The 6,000-nt window shown below is 36.8% G+C and overlaps 1 protein-coding gene across 4 annotated transcripts in view; it reads right to left on the reverse strand.

Annotated features, from left to right (window-relative positions):
* Window positions 1-5,475, reverse strand: part of LOC127420353 (WSC domain-containing protein 2-like) — a 139,656-nt gene extending 134,181 nt beyond the window's left edge. For 2 of the 4 annotated variants that reach the window (XM_051662596.1, XM_051662586.1), the window contains exon 1: window positions 4,239-4,521. The gene's annotated coding sequence lies outside the window, so the exon portion shown is untranslated. Of the gene's footprint in view, window positions 1-4,238; window positions 4,522-5,114; window positions 5,182-5,367 lie in introns of those variants that run through there. The other 2 variants (XM_051662605.1, XM_051662615.1) reach the window with 2 other exon arrangements.
* Between the last annotated feature and the right edge of the window lie 525 nt (window positions 5,476-6,000).

The raw sequence follows: 6,000 nt of genomic DNA on the forward strand, positions 1-6,000 counted from the left end.
GAAGACAGAGCTCTGTCAGGTCCTTATAATGGAAGTACACAGGTGCCAGCAATTTGACCGTCCAAAAGTCATATTTAAGCAGGATAAAAGTAATCCATGCGACTCCAGTCGATCAGTGAATGTCTTCTGAAGCGAATCGATAGGTTTATGTAAGAAACATGTTGATAATTAAAATGTTTTTAACTTTAAATCTGCACCTCCATCCAGGGCTCTGATGCTGTTTGAAATGGCTGAACCCCGCGTGATGTTTGTTCTTCTCTTATAAATAGGCGCCGTTTCCGAATTTTCGCATGAACTCGCCAACGCGCTTACGTCACACTTCGCGTCAGCTGCTGGCAGGAAGCGTTTTTTTAAAGTTAATAACGTTTTAATTATCTTTTTTTTTTTTTTTTATACAAACGATGTGCTTCAGAAGACATTCATTGATCAACTGGAGACTGATTACTTTTATGCTGCCTAAATATGACTTTTGGACCATCAAAGTGCTGGCACCTGTGTACTTCAATTATAAGGACCTGACAGAGCTCTGTCTTCTTCTAAATATCTTCACTTGTATTCTGCTGAAGAAAGACAGTCATACACATCTTGGATGGAATCAGGGTAAGTGAATAATGAGAGAATTTTCATTTTTGAGTGAATTATTCCTTTAATGGCTTAACCGACAGCATTTTTTGAATGAATGGAACTATTAATGAAACTGGTGTCAGAACCATTTGGAAAGCACCTTATTTTCATCCTACCTCTGTATACAGCCTCCAAAGGCAGTATTTTCCAGTTTTCAGACACAGCCACTCTTTTAGTACAGTCACAGCTGGTGCATGCGCCAATGATGTGCACAGACGAGGACTGTGTGCGTCAAGAAAATCTGCGCCGAGCGTGGACAGTCCACACAGTCTGTTCTTATGACGAAATTTGCATCACGCACACTGTGAGCGATCAGCAACGTGGACAACCGAAGTATACTTTGGGCTTAACAGTTAACTTTACAGTAAGAATAATGCAAGGACATTATTAAACAGTAACTTCAGGTTTGGAACACCATGAGGGTGACATTTTTTGGGTGAACTGTTACTTTAAATAATTAAAACTAATTTAATCAGATGTTGAATTTATCCACATGCCTCTAAATGTACATACATTTTTTCTAGGTGCAATAAAGCTTTAAACAATTTGATAAACGGCAGTCCATCTACACTTTTCTATGCTTCTTATTTCAGGCATATTTGAGCACCTTTATTGGCCACTGTAATGCTACAAGTAATTCAAGATCCCACTGTGAATGTCATTTATAAAAATCTCTGCAATTATTATTATTGACTGACTGCAAGGTATTAGGGTGACTAAATAACAGCAGTTATTCCCAGCCATTACCATTTACAATAAGCACCGGCCCCCCAGAATGAGGTTTATTATCAAAAAACAAAGGCCAATAGGTTGGTTCAAAGGCCCAAAGATGATTATTTTAATTGGAGAAATACAACCTCACTAAACTTTTATTTGTCCACTTAGTTGTGCATTCCAAGCAGTGCATCAGTAGTGAGACTGAGTTGGATAGAGTTAAGTGAGTTATTTTTAAGTTTAAATGCACTCCATTAAGTTAAAAACAAACGATTATTACAGGCAAGACGAAAAGGAATGATGACTGCTGCTGTCCCTGGTCCCCATCCACTTTCATTGTAAGGAAAAGAGCAGCTTGGACATTCTGCAAGTTTACTCCTTTTGTGTTCCATACAAGAAAGAAAGTCTTATAGGTTTGATGACATAAGGGTGAGCCAGTGATAACAGAATGTTCATTTTTGTGTGAACGATTCCTTCCTTTAATGAATTTAGAATTTCTGGTGAAAAGTTTCTGCATTTTCTGTCTATTTGATTTGCTGCATGGAATCAATATAAATTGTTAATAACAAAAAAAAAAAAAAAAAAAAAAAAGAATTTCTGGTGAAAAGACAGATGTTACTCTGTTTAGACCAGCACATAAAATAACACTGTGAGAGTTGAAGCTTCCATGACTTCTCTGCTGCAAATCATGATGGGAGTGTTGATGGGGGCCATTCACTGCACATACACTCCATATCACAGCTCATTTTCATGAAAATAAAAGAACATTTTAAATCAAAGCTGACACATGCAAATCCATGCACTGATTTGTAGACAAGCAATCATGCATAGAATGTGGTGTCTTACATTTTCATGTTAGCTCAGAGCTTAACTCACCAACATCTTATTTACTATTTTACTCTGTTATTGTCAATGAGCATCTCAAAGGGAACATAAGAAATTCCCTGTGAAGTAAGATTCAGACTTTCTTCCTCAAGCCCCGATTTAACCTCTTTAAAATTGTATCTGATTTTCAGCTGATTACAACTGAGAAGAATGTCACCTCTCTGAATTCACAGGAACCAAAATTATTTTGCAGTCCGCATCAGTTTCACTCAACATGTTACCATCTTGCTCTGATATATAGAGATAAATATATTTAAATAAATATACTTTACATTCTCCTTACTGCCCAGTAGGTGGTGATATGCACAAAGAATGCAAATTGACAAAAACAAAGGAAGAAGTATGTGAAAGCGAAAGTGGAGATTGATAGTAAAAAAATTATTTAAATATTGATCTGTTTCTAATCCACACCTATCATATCACTTCTGAAGACATGGATTTAACTACTAGAGTTTTATGGATTACTTTTATGCTTCAGTTATGTGCGTTTGGAGCTTCAAAATTTTGGTACCCATTCACTTGCATTGTATGGACCTACAGAGCTGAGATATTTTTCTAAAAATCTTTTAGACAGTGATGAGAGAATTTTACATTTTTGGGTAAAATATCACTTTAATATATACACAGATATACATTTTTAACCATTTACCATAACCTCAAAATTATATTAACATGCAAACTCTGAAAAGATTACACCTGATTAAGACTAATTACTGATTTTTACTAATTACAAATTAAAAGCTACAAACAAATGTAATCGCTATAGAAAGACATTCAAACCTGTCTACACTGCTATCCTGTCACCAGCGTATGCTGAGTTTTGGATGCTGGAGTGTTGGTTTCCCGACCAGACTAAACTATCAAAACTTCATCAACCAGATAGAACATGCTGGCTTCACCAACTTAATTTTGCTGGTAAAAAACATGGCTATACTGGTCCTTCAGCTAGACCAGAGCCAAACCAACATGGTTTAAACAACCATGTGAATTCTTTCAAAACTTGAAAATTCAAGCTGGTCTTTTCAGCATGTTCACAAACAGCTGTTATAAGACTATGCTTAAACACAAACTCCTAATATGGGTACATAAAAGTTGTAATAACATTTAAAGGGGGCAGAAACTCAATACATGCGAGTTGAGTGATCTTATTTCCTCCCAGCACTTCTTGATATTCTGTGGCTCCTTTACTTACATGTTCTACAAGTACGTCACATTTCACTTGGACCCTGATACGGGATCAGAGTGAGACCGGTGTTGCATAAACACACGGAAACTTAATCTGGGACCAGTTATATGAGACAAACTCCCATTGCTTTATATTGAGGAATGAGAGAAAGATGAGGAGATATCCCAGTCCAAGTATTAAACTTGAGTGCACAATTCACCACACACTGTTTGTGCTATGTACATGAATGATACCTCAAATTGTGTGGCTTGTTAAGGAGAGGTGTACTGTTTCATTTTTAAGCACCAGACTTGTGCCTTTTTGATGAGAAATGGGGCAAAAATTCCATCAACATACACTGAAGAAGGGACTCGAGCCATATTTCGGGACCAGAATATCATAGCAAGCAACTACCAATAACATCCTAGAAATCACCTAGCAACAACCTAGCAACCACCCAGAACATCCTATCAACCACCTACAGTAGCAATGCCCTAGCAACCAACCAGAACACCCTAGCAACCTCATGGTCCAAAACCGCTCAGAACACCTCAGTCTGCAATCACATACTGTAGCATATAACCAATGTATAGCACCCTTCTAAGATTTACAAACATTAAATATTAATTAGGCTTTTTTCCAGCTACAAATTGGTTTAGATATGTTTACATGTCATTAAAATACTACACCATTTAAATATATTATAATTATTAAATGCATAGACAAATTTGAGATAAAAGGTGTAGGCTACAGGTGACATGCTCAAAAGCAAAATCATAATATGCACAGATGTTAAGCAGATGACCAGAGTTGGCAAACCTCATGAGTTGTGAATGTGATCAAAACTTACCTACAGCAAATGACAGCAATGGCATTCTCCTCAAATGCACAACTCATACAGTAGACAACAGAGGGGTTGAGAGCATTTGTAAAGAGTACTATCCTTGGGAAAATAGATAAGCAAGATGCCATCATTTATATGCAGTGAAAACAGAGTGCTATATGCTCTACTCTGCTATGCTGACTAAAGGCTATGATGAGAATTGTATTAATCTGCTGATTTCCTGTAAATAGAAAAGGTCAGACCACAAGTATTGCTTATATAATCATTCTCCTCACATATTATGGGGTGTAAAATAAAATGTGTGACTGAATACATTGGTGTATTAAGGAAGTGACAACAATAGCATTTTAAGTACACACTGGCAGACAACTGATGTAACAGCACTATTCTCTGATATGACCGTGGCAAACAAAACACTTGCAACTAAAATCAAAATGCAGAGCGAAAGCAAAAAGCTATGCCAAAATTATACAGATATACCGTAATTAGATGACTACTGGCTAAAACTTAAAGAACTGCACTCAGCTAAAATCCTGTGAGCACACTTTAGGCAAGCTCTATTTTAAGAGACCAGAGCATGGTTTAAAATCTGAACACACACACAAAACCCAACCCAAATGTTCATAGCAGATTCATAACCACAGTAAATAGAAACATCAGTGCACCCTTTCATCAAAAGGTTACATATGCATGTTTACGGCTCACAAACTAATCAACATTTAAAGAGCCAACCAATGTAAACAGCTGATTTTTTAATTTTTGTAAAAAAAAATTCAAATGTAGTTCAATGCACTAGGTTGTGTGCATGTTTGATTTCAAAGATTAGATGCCTTCTAATTAAAAAACAAGGCAAAACAAGGATCAAAAATCCATACAACTCACAGTAGTGATGACGGTTCTCTCAGTTCCTCTACACAGTTCCTTCCGAAAATCACCAACAGGAATTATTCTTGGTATTCAGAAAGAAAATGGATTAAGTAAATTTATGGCTTACATATTTAAATGTATTGCACACAATGAGCTTACTGTAAATTGAAATGTTGAAAATGTTGAATAATTATGTTGTATTAGTTCATTTAAATTGAGTAAGCAGCAATAATAATGTTTTTGAGTATGCAGTCCATCCATACAGTACCTGAGATCCATACCTGTTTGTGGTACCACATCAAGCCCTTGGCCTGTCAAAAACAGAGCTGCAACCATTTTAACATCTACAGTCTGTCAGAGGCTGAAGAAAGAGAATCTAGAATCACTAGAAGCTCCAATAATAGATGTGAAAAGGACACAGACAAACGGTCTGAAGGGTAAGGCTTAAGGTAACTTTTTTTAGTCTTTAGTGTCTCTCTCTTTCTCTCGCTTTCTCTCTCTCTCTCTCTCTCTCTCTCTCTCTCTCTATGTGTGTGTGTGTGTGTGTGTGTGTGTGTGCTCTGAGCTGAGCTGCTCTCATTCGTCCTTACCATTTTCAGACACACAGCTTCACTACACAAACATGCAGGCTGCCCCCTTAAGCAAACTCTAAGACAGATGCAAATACAAAGATTGGCAGAATGTGTACACTCAGCTGCTAACACTAACACAGCTGCCCCTTCCTTCCCTATTTCGGGTAGACTTAATGAATTTCTCAGTTTTGTTTCATTTAAGCAACTTTGTTTCGGTTGTATACTGTATCTTCTAGAATTTCTTAAGAGAAAGTATATGGTCACAAATTAGACAATTGTTGGCGTACAGTGAGAGTTTAGAGCTATACAATTATTGTGGTCTTGGAAGA

Source organism: Myxocyprinus asiaticus, chromosome 3 (genome assembly GCF_019703515.2).
Source record: "Myxocyprinus asiaticus isolate MX2 ecotype Aquarium Trade chromosome 3, UBuf_Myxa_2, whole genome shotgun sequence".
NCBI lineage: Eukaryota > Metazoa > Chordata > Actinopteri > Cypriniformes > Catostomidae > Myxocyprinus > Myxocyprinus asiaticus.